The sequence below is a fragment of the Myodes glareolus genome, chromosome 6, assembly GCF_982192425.1.
Source record: "Myodes glareolus chromosome 6, mMyoGla1.1, whole genome shotgun sequence".
NCBI classification, from domain to species: domain Eukaryota; kingdom Metazoa; phylum Chordata; class Mammalia; order Rodentia; family Cricetidae; genus Myodes; species Myodes glareolus.
In genome coordinates this window covers 45,518,606-45,533,997 of record NC_142031.1, presented here as the reverse complement: position 1 = coordinate 45,533,997, position 15,392 = coordinate 45,518,606, and the positions used below count along the sequence as shown (strand labels likewise).

The window sequence follows — 15,392 nt, the reverse complement described above, 5'->3', positions numbered from 1 at the left end:
ATTCATAATGCCTGTTCTGTTCGTGCAATTCACAGAATATCACACATACCAGAGAATCTTAATTCAGCAACTAATTTAGCAGATACATAGAGCCCAGAGCATTAGGCAGAGCTCTGGTAGTCCTGTAGAGGATCGAGAGGAAAGATCAGAGGATCCAGAGGGTTCACATGGTCCACAGAATCAACTAACCAGGTTTTATTGGGACTCAGAGATCAGGGAGACTGTATGGTTCTGAAAGATTTTCTATATGTATGTTATGGTTGAGTAGTTTGATATTCCTGTGAGACTCCTAACAGTGTGAGTGTGGGCTCCCTCTGACTCTTTTGGCTGTCTGTGGAACCATTTCACCTCTGATTTTAAGACTTAAAAAAGAATTGCATTTCTCTGTAGGCATATGTGGAGTTTGACCTTGAGCATCTGGAGACATAGGGTTTGTGCTTAGTTACTAAGTAAGCCTTACAACTGTGGCCAACACTAGCTGGTTCCCAATGATTTGCATGCACTCACTGTACCGCCTTGAGGACTTCCTCATATACCAGTCAGACCCTGTGCAGTTGTCATTGAAGTCAGGACTCAGCATGGACATGAGGGCCCCTGCTCAGCTCCTTGGGCTCTTGTTGCTCTGGTTTTCAGGTAAAATAAGACTAAAATGGGATTTTCACTGTTACACAGTAATTATTGACTGTCAATTTAGAGTAGTCCTCTACTATGATGCTTAATTCTGTGGATATTTATTATGTCTCTATTTCTAGGTATAAGGTGTGACATCCTGATGACTCAGTCTCCATCTTCCCTGTCTGTATCTCTGGGACAAAGAGTCTCTATCAGTTGTCGGACCAGTCAGGGCATTAGCAATTATTTAAGTTGGTACCAGCAGAAGCCAGAAAGACCTCCTAAGCTCCTGATCTACCGTGCATCGAACTTGGAAAATGGAGTGCCATCTAGGTTCAGTGGCAGTGGATCTGGGACAGATTTCACTCTCACCATCAACAGCCTAGAGCCTGAAGACTTTGCAGTTTATTTCTGTCTACAGGCTAATACTCGTCCTCCCACAGTGATACGAGTCATAACATAAACCTCCATGGAAGCAGAAGTGAAAGGTTGAACTGCCTCAGCTGCTCAACGTCATGCCTCGCTCACTGAAACTTTTTCTTACAAGTCACTGGATTTTTCAAAATTCACACAGAGACATTTGTTTTTGTTGAAGAGTCTAAACAGTCCTTTTTGTAACCTATTTTCTTTCCTTTTCATTTACAGCAATACAGCGTATCAATCCCTTTTCTGCCTTGACAGAGTTGTTTTCTGTAAGTATTCTGAGTTGCATCACCATGGGGAAATTGTACAGAAGAGGGAAAATTATTGGAAACATTCCAAGCAAAAATCATCTAAATGTAATAAATTAGCTTCTAAGCACCAGTATTTAAATGGCAGAGAAATACTATTAAAAGAAACTTACCATAGACGGAATTACTGCTTTTTTTCATAAAAGCTAGAGCATAAGTGACAGAGAAAGAGAAAGTTGGCTAATCATGATATTCTGTTGTGACTTGAAATTGTCTCTACGAGCCTCAATGCTCTCAGCTGTCTGCAGTACTCTACATAGGATCCTTTTGGGTCCTATGTTCACTGTCTGCTTATAAGTATCAAACAAAACTGAACATAAACATATAAAAAAATAAAAATGTATAATCTAAAATAAATAAAACACTTTTCTTTTTTCTCAAAACACCTTTATTATGTTATGAACATCCAATTATTATGACAGCTACCACAAATCTTTGAAAATATCTAGGAACTAGAACAATAAATATTTACTTCATTTTTTTCTCTTTTTATTAGAAATATTTTTTTCTCACATTATGTTTCTGATTATTATTTACCATCATCTATTTCTTCCAATTCTTCCCTGCCTATTATTTAATTGGGTTTTACTCTATTCTCACCTCTCAGTAGAAAATTAACAAGCTCTGGCTGAAGCCTTATTGATCATGGTGCATGATTTTTGATGTTTTCTTAATTTAGTTTATATCCAATTTCAAGGAAAAACAGAATCATCCAAAAGTCTTAGGCTACTAAATAGCATTGCCAAAAGTGTGACAAATGAGTAATGGGTACAAATTACCAAAAACAAACAAACAAGCAAATAAAAAATACTATGAACTGGTCTTTGCCTATTGTAAGAAGGAGAAAACAGTGAACATTTGGCCCCTTTCTATAATATGACACTGTCAGCATACTGGACCCAAATAAATCAGTTTGTCCAAACAATTTCACTTGTGACAAAAGTTTCACAGAGAGTCATTATTCTTTGTCAGTGTGCAGAGGGAAAATGAGAGGTACAGACTTGAGCATGTGCCTTTCAGTATGAGCTCCTACTGTAATACCAGTAGAGGTAATCACAGCAGAGGTAATTATGTCATTTAACCACATTGGCATGAGACTAAAATATTAAAGGAAATATTTGCAGAGTTAAAAGCAAATACTACAAAACAGGCAAGTTTGTTGGGTTTTTTTAGCTGTCCTACTAACTCAAACTGTTGAATTCTAATAAACATTTAAAGAATCAATACAAATATTCCTCATTTTATTATACAGCATAGAGACAAAGACTATAACTAAGTACATTCTAAACTGTTAATATAACCTTGATAGAAAACTAGACATAATAATATTCAAAAATAAAATAAAAGAACAAAAAAATGTTATAAATAAATTTCCAATATCCTTAATGAAATCTGAATCATATTAACAAATAAATTCAAAATTGTACAACATAATTAAATATTCATTTGTCAATATAAATGGCCTATGATTTTATGAAAAAAATGTTTAATTCTACTAATCACACAGAGCATACCAATACTATAATAATAAATATATTTCTAAAGAGAGATAAAACTTCTATTGTAATATAAGTTAGTATGACCATTATGCAAATAATCATAAGGATTCTACCATGTGCTCTAGTGATCTTATTATTGGATCTATATATTAAGTTAATATTGATTGTAACCTTAATGTCAGAATGTGGTCAAATAATGTTGCATTGTGGAATATGTCTTGGGGAACTGTGAAGACCCATAAAAGGCAGTGGTTCTTTTGCATCAGGTGAATTTTGTTCCCTGAATTGCTCTTTAATATCATTTCATTTCTCATTCAACAAACATTTACATTCAATTCATACTAAATTTTTATGCTTGTTGGGATTCAGAACATAGCAACAGAATCCAATCTAGTTAGCATGCCCTTTATCTGCATATGGTCTTCAGATTTGCTTTATGCTGTCCCAGATAAAATCTAAGGGTGTATCTGGAAATTGTGTTTAAATTGGTCTATCCTGAGAAAGTTCTTGTAAAGGGCAGCTCTATTAATATTTATTGTGTGCTGATGGACATTTATTTGCTGTTTTCCTGATCATGCTGTTATTATTAACTCAAAATCTTCCATGGAGCATTGGTTTCTTTGTTTCACGCTTAATAAGTGTTCTTCTCTTGGGTATATTCCCAAGAGTGGAATTGCTGGGACCTGAAGTAGGTTGACAGCGAGTTTCCTGAGAAACTACCACACTGATTTCCAAAGTGGTTGCACAAGTTTGCATTCCAACCAGCAATGGATGAGTGTTCCCCTTACTCCACATCTCTCCAGCATAGGCTATCATTGGCGTTTTTGATTTTAGCTATTCTGACAGGTGTAAGATGGTATCTCAAAGTTGTTTAGATATGCATTTTCCTGATCACTAAGGAGATTGAGCATGACTTTAAGTGTCTTTTGGCCATTTAAATTCTTCTGTTGAGAATTCTCTGTTCAGTTCAGTACCCCATATTTTAACTTGGTTAATTAGTCTAATTTCTTGAGTTCTATATGTATTTTGGAGATCAGACTTTTGTCTGATATGGGGTTGGTGCAGATTTTCTCCCAATCAGTAGGTTGCCTTTTTGTCTTAGTGACACTGTCCTTTGCTTTACAAAGCTTCTCAATTACAGGAGATCCCATTTATTCATTGTTGTTCTTATTTTCTGTGCTACTTGGGTTCTACATAGGAAGTGGTCTCCTGTGCCAATATGTTGTGGAAAACTTCACACTTTCGCTTTTATCGAGTTCAATGTGATCAGATTAATACTGAGGTCTTTAATGCATTTAGACTTGGTTTTGTGCATGGTGATAGATATGGATCTATTTTCATTCTTCTATAGGTTGACATCCAGTTATTCCAGCACCATCTGTTAAAGAAGCTTTCTTTCTTTTATTGTAAAATTTTAGCACCTGAGTCAAAAGTCATGTGTTCATAGGTTTGTGGATTCATATTTGGGTCTTCGATTACATTCCATTGGTAAACATCTCTGATTTTGTGCCAATACCAAGCTGTTTTCTTTACTCTAGCTCTGTAACGGAGCTTGAAATCAGGGATGGTAATGCCTCCGGAAGCACTTTTATTGTATAGTATTGCTTTGGCTATCCTGGGTTTTTTGTTTTTTCATATAAAGTTGATTATTTTTCTCTCAAGGTCTGTGAAGAATTTTGTTGGGATTTTGATGGGGACTGCATTGAATCTAAAGATTACTTTTGGTAGAATTGCCATTTTTACTATGTTGATCCTCACAATCCAAGAGCATGGGAGATCCTTCCATTTTCTGTTATCCTCTTCAATTTCTTTCTTCAAAGCCTTAAAGTTCTTGTCAAATAGATCTTTCACTTCCTTGATTATAATTACCCCAAGATACTTTAAGCTATTTGTGGATATTGTGAAAGGTGAGGTTTCTCTGATTTCCCTCTAAGCTTCTTGATCCTTTGTGTATAAGAGGGCCACTGATTTTTTGGAGTTGATCTTGTATCCTGCCACATTACTAAAGGTGTTTATCAGCTGTAGGAGTTCTTTGGTAGAGTTTTTGGGGTATCTTACGTACACTATCATATCATCTGCAAATAATGAAAGCTTGACTTCCTCCTTTCCAGTTCGAATTACCTTGATCTCTTTATGCTGTCTTATTGCTATTGCTAGAACTTCAACCACTATATTGAAGAAGTATAGAGAGAGTGAACAGTCTTGTCTTGTTCCTGATTTTAGTGGGATGTGTTTGAATTTCTCTCCATTTAATTTAATGTTAGCTGTTGGCTTACTGTAAATTGCTTTTATTATATTTAGGTATGAACCTTGTATCCCTAATCTCTCCAAAACCTTTATCATAAACAGGTGCTGAATTTTGTCAAATGCTTTTTCAGCATCCAATGAAATGATCATATGTTTTTTCCTTCAGTTTATTTATATGATAGATTACGTTGATCGATTTTTGTATGTTGAACCAGCACTCTCTCTCTCTGGTATGATCCCTACTTGATCATAATGTATAATTTTTTTGTAAGTGTTCATTTTGTCAGTGTTTTATTGAGAATTTTTGCATCAATGTTCATGAGTGAGATTGGTCTGCAATTCTCTTTCTTGGTTAAGTCTTTGTGTGGTTTTGGTATCAGAGTGACTCTAGCTTCATAAAAGGAGTGTGGCATTCACTCTTCTGTTTTTATTTTGTGAAACACACACACACACACATACACACACATATATATATATGTTTTATATATATTAATATATATCTATATATATATTAATATGTGTATATTAATATATGTGTTTTATATATATTAATATAGGTATTAACTGTTCTTGAAAGTTCTGGTTGAATTCTGCATTGAAACCATATGGTCCAGGCTTTTTTTGGTAGAGAGGTTTCTGATGGCAGCTTCTATTTCCTCACGACTTACAGGTCTATTTAAACTGTTCACCTGCTCTTGACTTAATTTTGGTATGTGGTATTTATCTAAAAAAGTGTCCATTTCTTTCACATTTTCCAATTTTATTGCATACAGGCTTTTGTTGTAAGATCTAATGATTCTCTGAATTTCCTCTGTGTCTGTGGTTATGTTCCCCTTTTCATTTCTGATCTTGTTAATTTGCATGTTCTCTCTCTGGCATTTGATTAGTTTGGATAGGGGTTTGTCAATCTTGTTGATTTTCTCCAAGAACCAACTCTTTGTTTCATTGATTCTTTGGACTGTTTTCTGTCAATTTTGTTGATTTCAGCCCTCAGTTTGATTATTTCCAGTCTTTTACTCCTCCTGTGTGAATCTGCTTCGTTTTTTTCCAAGAGCTTTCAGGTGTGCCGTTAAGCCTCTAATGTGTGCTTTATCTGTTTTCCTTGTGTGGACACTTAGTGCTATGAATTTTCCTCTTAGCACTGCTTTCATTGTGTCCCATAGGTTTGGGTATGTTGTGTCTTTATTTTCGTTGAATTAATGGAAGACTTTAATTTCTTTCTGTATATCTTCCTTGCCCCAGGTATGGTTCAGTAGTTGACTGTTCAGTTTCCATGAGTTTGTAGGCTTTCTGGGGTTAGAATTGTTGTTGAATTCTATCTTTATTCCATGGTAATCCGATAATACAGAGGTGGCTACTAACATTTCTTTGTAACTATGGATGTTTGCTTTGTTACCAATTATGTGATCAATTTTTGAAAAGGTTCCATGAGATGCTTAGAAGAAGGTATATTCTTTTCTGTTTTGGTGGAATGTTCTATAGATGTCTTTTAGGTCCATTTGGTTCATTACATCTGTTAGATCTCTTATTTATCCGTTCAGTTTCTGTCTGGTTGACCTGTTCATTGGTGAGAGAGGAATTTTGAAATCTCCTACTATTAGAGTGTGGGATTTGATGTAGTCTTTGAGCTCTAGTAATGGTTCTTTTCCATAAGTGGGTGCTTTTAAATTAGGAGTGTAGATATTCAGAATTGAGATTTCCTCCTGATAAATTTTTCTTGTTATGAGTATAAGGTGTCCTTCTCCATCTCTTCTAATTGATTTTAGTTTGAAATCAATTTTGTTAAATATTAATATAGCCACATCCACTTGTTTCTTTGGTCCATTTGATTGGAAAACCTTTTCCCAACCCTTTACTCTGAAGTAGTGCCTGTCTTTGAGTTTGAGGTGTATTTCTTGTAAGCAGCAGAATGTTGGATCCTGATTATGTATCCATTCTCTTTACCTGTGCCTTTTTATAGGTGAATTGAGTCCATTGATATTAAGTGATATTAATAACCAGTGGTTGTTACCTCCGGTTATTTTTTTTCTGATAGTAGTGTTTGTGTATTTCCCTTCTCTGAATTGTGCTGGTGGAGGGTTGTCAGATGCTTGTATTATTAAGGGTGTTGTTGGCTTCCTTGGTTTGTGATTATCCTTCTAGTATTTTCTGTAAGGCTGGGTATGTGCCTAGGTATTGTTTAAATCTGTTTTTGTCCTGGAAAATTGATGTTTTCTCCATCAATGGTGAATGCAAGCTTTGTTGGGTATAGTAGTCTGGGCTTGCATCCATGGTCTCTTAGTGTCTGCAGCACATCTATCCAAGACCTTCTGGCTTTCATGGTTTCCAATGAAAAGTCAGGTGTAATTCTGATAGGTTTCCCTTTACAAGTTACTTTACCTTTTTCTCTTGCAGCTCTTAATATTTGTTCTTTATTCTGTATGTTTTGTGGTTTTATTATTATATGGCAAGGGGATGGGTTTTTTTTTGATCTAGTCTATTTGTTGTTATATATGTTTCTTGTACCTTCATAGGAATATCTTTCTTTAGGTTAGAAATGTCTTCTTCTATAATTTTGTGGAATATATGTTCTGGGCCTTTGAGCTGTAAATCTTCTCCTTCTTCTACTCCTATTATTCTTAGGTTTGGTCTTTTCATGGTGTCCCAGATTTCCTGGATGTTTTGTTAAGAATTTGTTGGATTTGTTTTGTTCTTTAATCAGTGATTAATCCTCTATAATATCTTCAGTGTTTGAGATTCTTTCTTCTATCTCTTGAATTCTGTTGTTAATACTTGTCTCTATAGTTCCTGTTTGTTTACTCAAATTTTCCATATCCAGCCTTCCCTCTGTTTGTGATTTCTTCATTATCCCCATTTCATTCTTCAAGTCTTTAACTGTTTCTGTTACCTGTTTGATTGCTTTTCTTCATTTTCTTGGTTATCCTTGAGAGATTTATTCATTTCTTCTGCCTTTTTGTTTTTCATCTCCATTTCTTTATGACAGTTTTTCACATCCTGTTTAAGTTCTTCTATTATTTTCATAAAGTTCCATTTAAAGTCGATTTCTTCTATATCTTCTGGAATAGGGTGTTCAATTCTTCTTTTTGAGTGATCCCTGGATTCTGGTGATGTCATGTTGCCTTTCAGGTTGTTGGAGGTATTCTTGGTTTGGTGCCTGCCCATCTCTTCCTTCAAATGCAGCCAGGAGAGTCTTGGTGTCTTGTCCAATCTTTGCTGTGACTGACTCTCTGAGTGGATCTCCTCAGTGCAGGTGCAGGAACTGTTCCCATCTGAATGGAACTCCTCAGCACCAAAACAGTGACTCCTGGTAGTCCAAGGACCTGGCAGACAAAAGGGTGGCCGTGGAGGCGAGGGGGGGGGGAGACAGGGTCGAATGGAACACAATAGCCCCTGCATCAGAAGCTGAAGGTGCCTTGCACTTCCTTGAGGGGACCTTCAGGCCTACCTGGCAGGCAGACACACACCCCTCTAGGTTAATAGCCTTAGTGCAGGAGCAGGAACTATTCCTGGGCCAATCACTTTGCAGACAATAGGGCAGGTTTGGGGGAGGCAGGGTCCTGTGTAACAGAGAAGCCCCTGCAGCAGGAGCTGGGGGGGGGGGGCTGTGCTTGATACCAGGACAATCTGTCCTGAGGATGGCTCACACTCTCCCATCTAGATGGAGCTCCTCAGCACAGAAACAGGGACTCCTGGTAGTCCACGGACCCGGCAGACAAAAGGGTGGCCTTCGGGGGTGGGCAGTGTCAAGTGGAACACAGAATATCCTGCAGCAGAAGCTGAAGGTGCCCTCTCCTTCCTTGAGGGGACCTTCAGGCCTGCAGACACTCACCCCTCTGGGTGGGTCGTCTTAGTGCAGGAGTCTATTTTACCAGTTATTAATACTGGTGTATTAATACAAACCATGTCTATCAAATATAATCAATGATCAGTTCTCTGGTTTATCCACTGGAAAAAGGAAATGTATCTTTCATAATGCTCAGGTTCATTGGGAGGACATGTGATAACGCTGATAGAGAAATCATGTCTATCAAAATATCATGGTGGAGTGTTGAAGGGTGAATTTCATTCCCAGTACCAGGGACAAATACTATGGCAGGGTCTCTTTGGGGAATCAGTGTCCACATGAGAAAAGTGGGGTCTGTTTCTAATGACTAGGGGAGTTTTAAAGCAAAAGACTAGAGTCAAGTTCTCTGATTCCCAGATAAAGGTGAAAGTGCAGACTAGGATGTGCCTGGTGCAAATACCTTAAGAACAGCACCACTTCATTTCTCTGTCATTTACCAAGTGAGAGCTCCCATTTTCAATGTCCCTGTAGAGCACCTGTGAGTTTCCATGAGCATGCAGAGAACTGCTGTAAAGGGGCCACTACATTCAAATATGACATTTTTGTAAAAAAGATACTAATGAGAATGGGGAGAAAAGAGAGTATGGAGAAGATATAGTGCAGAATAACCCCAAACATAATATGTACATTCTGAGAATTCATAAAATGATAATTAAGCTAATTATCTTTAAATGTTGCTTTGTCCCTTACTGTGGTATGCAGAAATCATGCAGTGAGATTTTGAATGATAGAGCAGAAGGCAGCCCCACCAGGATCAATGCATTCTGATGGAGATAAACCCAGTTTACAAAGCACCACAATGCATGAATATAGAAGGGTGTATTTTCTCAGAATTTAAAAAAAATTAAAAATTAAGTATGGAATTTTAATGTGGCAATCAGATTTATGCATTAAATTTTTAGTGGAAAACAGAAAAAAATATGCATTTATTTCTAAGACGAAATGAATCAGAAGAATAGATATGTTTTAGTAAGTGAGACCATCCTTGTCACATAATCTGCCATTGTTTATTACTGAGCATATGGCTTACTTATTTTGATGGGAATCAGCACTTCAGAGGTATACTTAGTGCTATAGATCCTGCTCTCCACAGCTTGGTTCTAACTGATCTTCAAGGTCCAAAACCAACGTCAGAATAAGGTCTCAGTCAAAGTGTATTTCATGAAAAAAAATAGATATGAATATTAGACCCACTGTATTTAAAAATTATTAAATTATTATATTAAATATTTTATTGTTTGTCTAACGTATTACCATAATTAAAGGTCTTTGAGCCTATTATTTGTGATCCTAGAGAAGCTAAATAAGAAGATGAACCTGATGAAGATTATTTAGCTATCCACCAGGAGGTAGGAAATAGACAAGAGTCCCAGGTAACCTCGGGTGCATGGGGGGGTGGGAGGGTTGATGGAAGGGGAGAGGGTTAGAGAGAAGGGAGTAGGGGAGGAACGGGGAAAGCTTGGTGGCCGGGGATGGGGGGGGGAGGAAGGATGAATATGGGATCAGGGAAGAATATATTTCAACTAAGAGAGCCATTTTAGGGTTTACAGGAGACTTGATTATATATGGGATCCCAGGTCCAAGGAGAGATCCCCCAGATTGCTCTCTGGACAGAGGAGAGGGTGCCTGAATCGGCCGTGGCCCACAACCATACTGATGTATATTTTGCTTATCACCATAGATCCTTCATCTGGCGAAGGACGGCGATACAGTCGGAGACCCACATTGGAGCACCGGACTGAGCCCCCCGAGGTCCAAATGAGGAGCAGAAGGAGGAAGAACATGAAAAACGAAATCAGTACTGCGAGGGATGCTATCACCCACTGATACAAGGGAACGGATCTGATGAGAGTTTACCAAGGCCAGTTGAACTGGGACTGAACGATGACGTGATCTAACCAGATTCTCGGAATTTGGCCGGATTCTCTGACTGTGGCTGGCCCGAAGTCTTTCTGAAAAGCCATTGACTATGACACTGGGACCTGTTTCCTCTACATATACTGGATTTTGGGGATCCAGTCTGTTTGGACACTCACCTTCCTGGACCTGGAGGGAGGGGGAAGGAACTGGAACTTCCCACAGGGCAGGAAACCCTGACTGCCCTGGGGGACGAAGAGGGAGGAGGAGGGGGAGTGGGGGGAGTGGGAGGGTGTTGGGAGGGGAGGCGGAAATGGAAACTTTTATAATTTAATAAAATTTACTTAAAAAATAATTCTGACAAAGTGTACATCATGACTAATACCCACCATAATGATATTATCACATGTCCTCCCGCTGAATATGAGCATGATGAAAGAAACACATTTCCTTTCTCCAGTGGATAGACAAGAGAATTGTTCATTGCTGAGGTGTCACAGAAAAGCAGGGAAGTGCACTGCTACCTCTTGGTTCCTCCCATACCTTCCTCTCAGTGAGGCACATATCCAGTGTTTCTCTAGTTATTTTTTCTATCCTAAAACTCTCCAATTGTATCATGTTGTACATATATCTGTTTGAAACAATTAAAATGAATTATAACCATTAGAAATCCTTAATTACACCAATGATCTATTTATACATGTTCAGGAAAATATCCAGAAATCAAGGGAGATAGGCAGGTCTGTCCCATTTCTTGTTAGTTTATGTGCCAGAAGGCTCATTTTCCTCTAAGTGAACATTTATAGAGAATATCCTCTTTATCATCTTGTGCTTATGAATAATACCTGTTCCATTATGGCAATTCACAGAACATCAAATAGACCAGAGAATCTTCATTCAGTAACTAATTAAGCAAAGGCACAGTCCCCAAATCAAAAAGTAGGCAGAACTCTTGTAGTCCTATAGAGGAAGGAGAGGAAAGATCAAAGGATCCAGAGAGTTTCCTGACACTATGAAAACATGGCCTGCAGAATTATCTGACCAGGTTTTATGAAGACTCAGAGATCAGAGAGCCTGTATGGGTCTGACAGATTCTCTACATGTATGTTATGGCAGAGTAGTTTGATGTTCCTGTGGGACACTTAACAGTGGGAGTGGGGGCTCTCTCTGACTCTTTTGACTCCCTGTGAAACTCTTTCATCTATAATTTTAAAACTTAAAAAATATGCATTCTCTGTAGACATATGTGGGGATTGACCTTGGGTATAGGGAGATGTTGGGTTTTCTTTATTTACTAAATAAGCCTTGTGGCTGTGCCCAGCACTAAGTGGTTCCCAATGATTTGCATGCACTCACTGTACAGCCTTGAGGACTTCCTCATATACCAGTCAGACCCTGTGCTGTTGTCGTTGAAGTCAGTACTCAACATGGACATCAGGGCCCCTGTTCAGCTACTTGGACTCTTGTTGGTCTGGTTTCCAGGTAAAATGGACTTAAATGGGATTTTCATTGTTATACAGTGGTTATTGACTTGCATTTCAGGGAAGTCCTCTATATGATGCTTAATTATATGGATACTTATTATGTCTATACTTCTAGGTATCATATGTGACATCCTGATGACTCAGACTCCATCTTCCCTGTCTGTATCTCTGGGAGACAGAGTCACTATCACTTGTCGGGCCAGTCAGGGCATTAGCTATTATTTAAGCTGGTACCAGCAGAAACCAGGGAAAGCTCCTAAGCTCCTCATCTACCATGCATCCAACTTGGAAAATGGAGTGCCATCTAGGTTCAGTGGCAGTGGTTCTGGAACAGATTTTACTCTCACCATCAGCAGCCTAGAACCTGAAGACATTGGAACTTACTACTGTCAGCAGTATAAAGAGAATCCTCCCACAGTGATACATGTCATAACATAAACCTCCATGGAAGCAGAAGTGAGAGTCTGAACAGTCTTAGCTGCTCCTTGTCATGCCTCATTCACTAAAACTTTTTTATCATGTCACAGGGTTTTACAAAATCTCAAAGAGAGACATTTGTTTTGTAGACTCTAAACAGTTCACTTTGTATCCTTTCTTTCTCTTCATACGGAGAAAGCACACATTAGAGACATAAGAACACACCTGAAAGCTCTAGAAAAAAAGAAGCAGATTCACACAGGAGGTGTAAAAGACTGGAAATAATCAAACGGAGGGCTGAAATCAACAAAATTGAAATAGAAAACAATCCAAAGAATCAATGAAACAAAAAGCTGGTTCCTGGAGAAAATCAACAAGATTGACAGACCCCTACCCAAACTAATCAAATGCCAGAGAGAGAACACACAAATTAACAAGATCAGAAATGAAAAGGGGTTCTTCAGTGTACCACGGGACCCCTCCCTGAACCCACCGCTGCCGCCCTTTTGTCTCCTGGGTCCTGGAAACACCAGCTAGCCCTGCTGCAGTGCTGAGAAGTTCTATCCAGAGAGGTGAGTGGGTGCTCGCCTGGGCTCTCTGTCCCAGAAGACAGCACAACTCAGCCCCCTTCAGCTTCTGCTGCAGGGTCTTCGGTGTACCACGGGACCCCTTCCTGCCCACACTGCTGCTGCCTTTTTGTCTCCTGGGTCCTGGAAACACCAGCTAGCCCTGCTGCAGTGCTGAGAAGTTCTATCCAGAGAGGTGAGTGGGTGCTCGCCTGGGCTCTCTGTCCCAGAAGATAGCACAGCCCCCCCCCCCCAGCTTCTGCATCAGCTCTTCAGTGTTCCACGGGACCCCTCCCTGCTCCCACTGATGCTTCCCTTTTTTCTTCTGGGTCCTGGAAATACCAGCTATCCCTGCTGCAGTGCAGAGGAGCTCTATACAGAGAGTGCTGAGGAGTTCTATCCAGAGAGTGCTGAGGAGTTTCATCCAGAGAGGAGGAGATGGGCAGGCACCAATGCAAGAATTCCTCCAACAACCTGAAAAGCAACATGACATCTCCAGAATCCAAGGATCACAAAACTAGAATTGAACACCCTACTCCAGAAGAAATAGAGGAAATCGACTCTAAGCGGATCTTTATGAAAATATTAGAGGAACTTAAACAGGAGGTGAAAATCAGCCATAAAGAAATGGAAGATAAGTATAACAAAAAGATTGAGGAAATGAGTACAGAAATGGAAGAGAAATATACTAAAAGGTTTGAAGAAATGAGTAAATCCGTAAATGAAATTCTGGGAAACCAAGAAAAAAACAATCAAACAGGTAATAGAAACAGTTCAAGATTTGAAAACTGAAATGGAGTCAATGAAGAAATCAAAAGCCGAGAGCCGACTGGCTATGGAAAATCTAGGTAAACGAACAGAGACTTCAGAATCAAGCATAATCAACAGAATACAAGAGATAGAAGAAAGAATCTCAGACTCTGAGGACACCATAGAGAAATTAAACGCTGTGACCAAAGAAAACAGCAAATCCAACAAACTTTCATCACAAAACATTCAGGAAATGTGGGACAAAATAAAAAAAAACCAAATCTAAGAATAATAGGAGTAGAAGAAGAAGAAGAATTGCAGATCAAAGGCCCAGAAAATATATTCAACAAAATTATAGAAGAAAACTTCCCCAAACTAAAGAACAATATCCCTATGAAAGTTCAAGAAGCATACAGAACACTGAATAGGCTGGATCAAAAAAAAATCCCCTCGCCATATAATAATCAAAACACAAAACATTTTGATTAAAGAGAGAATATTAAGAGCTGCAAAGGAAAAAGATCAAGTAATTTGTAAAGGTAAACTTATCAGACTTACACCAGATTTCTCTATGGAAACCATGAAAGCCAGAAGGTCCTGGATAGAGGTACTGCAGAAACTAAGAGACCATGGATGCAAGCCCAGACTACTTTACCCAGCCAAGCTATCATTCACTATCAATGGAGAAAACAAAATATTCCAGGATAAAAACAAATTTAAACAATACGTAGCTACAAATCCAGCCTTACAGAAAGTATAAGAAGGCAAATCACAACCCAAGGAATCCAACATTCCTAACACCTCCTACAATAACTCAGGCATCTAGCGACCCTTCACAAGCAGAAATCAAAGAAGGGAAAAACATACACTCCACTACCCCCCCCCCCACCAAAATAACCAGAGTCAACAACCACTGGTCATTAATATCAGTTAATATCAATGGACTCAATTCATCTATAAAAAGGCACAGACTTAGAGATTGGATACGAAAACAGGATCCAACATTCTGCTGTTTAAAAGAAACACACCTCAAACACAAAGACAGACATCTACTCAGAGTAAAGGGCTGGGAAAAGGTTTTCCAAGCAAATGGAGCTAAGAAACAAGCAGGTGTGGCCATTCTAATATCTAACAAAATTGACTTCAAACTAAAATCTATCAGAAGAGATAGAGATGGACATTTCATACATATAACAGGAACAATTCATCAGGAGGAAGTCTCAATCCTGAATATCTATGCCCCTAATATAAAGGCACCCACTTATGCAAAAGAAACACTTTTAGAACTCAAGGCAGTCATCAAACCATGCACACTAACAGTAGGAGACTTCAACACACCTCTCTCACCAATGGACAGATCAATCAGACAAAAACCCAACAGAGAA

At 38.6% G+C, this 15,392-nt stretch overlaps 1 pseudogene; it reads left to right on the top strand.

Moving 5' to 3' along the window:
* The first annotated feature begins 488 nt into the window (after positions 1–488).
* Positions 489–1,075, top strand: LOC148121788 (immunoglobulin kappa variable 1-12 pseudogene; annotated as a pseudogene).
* Positions 1,076–15,392: the final 14,317 nt, after the last annotated feature.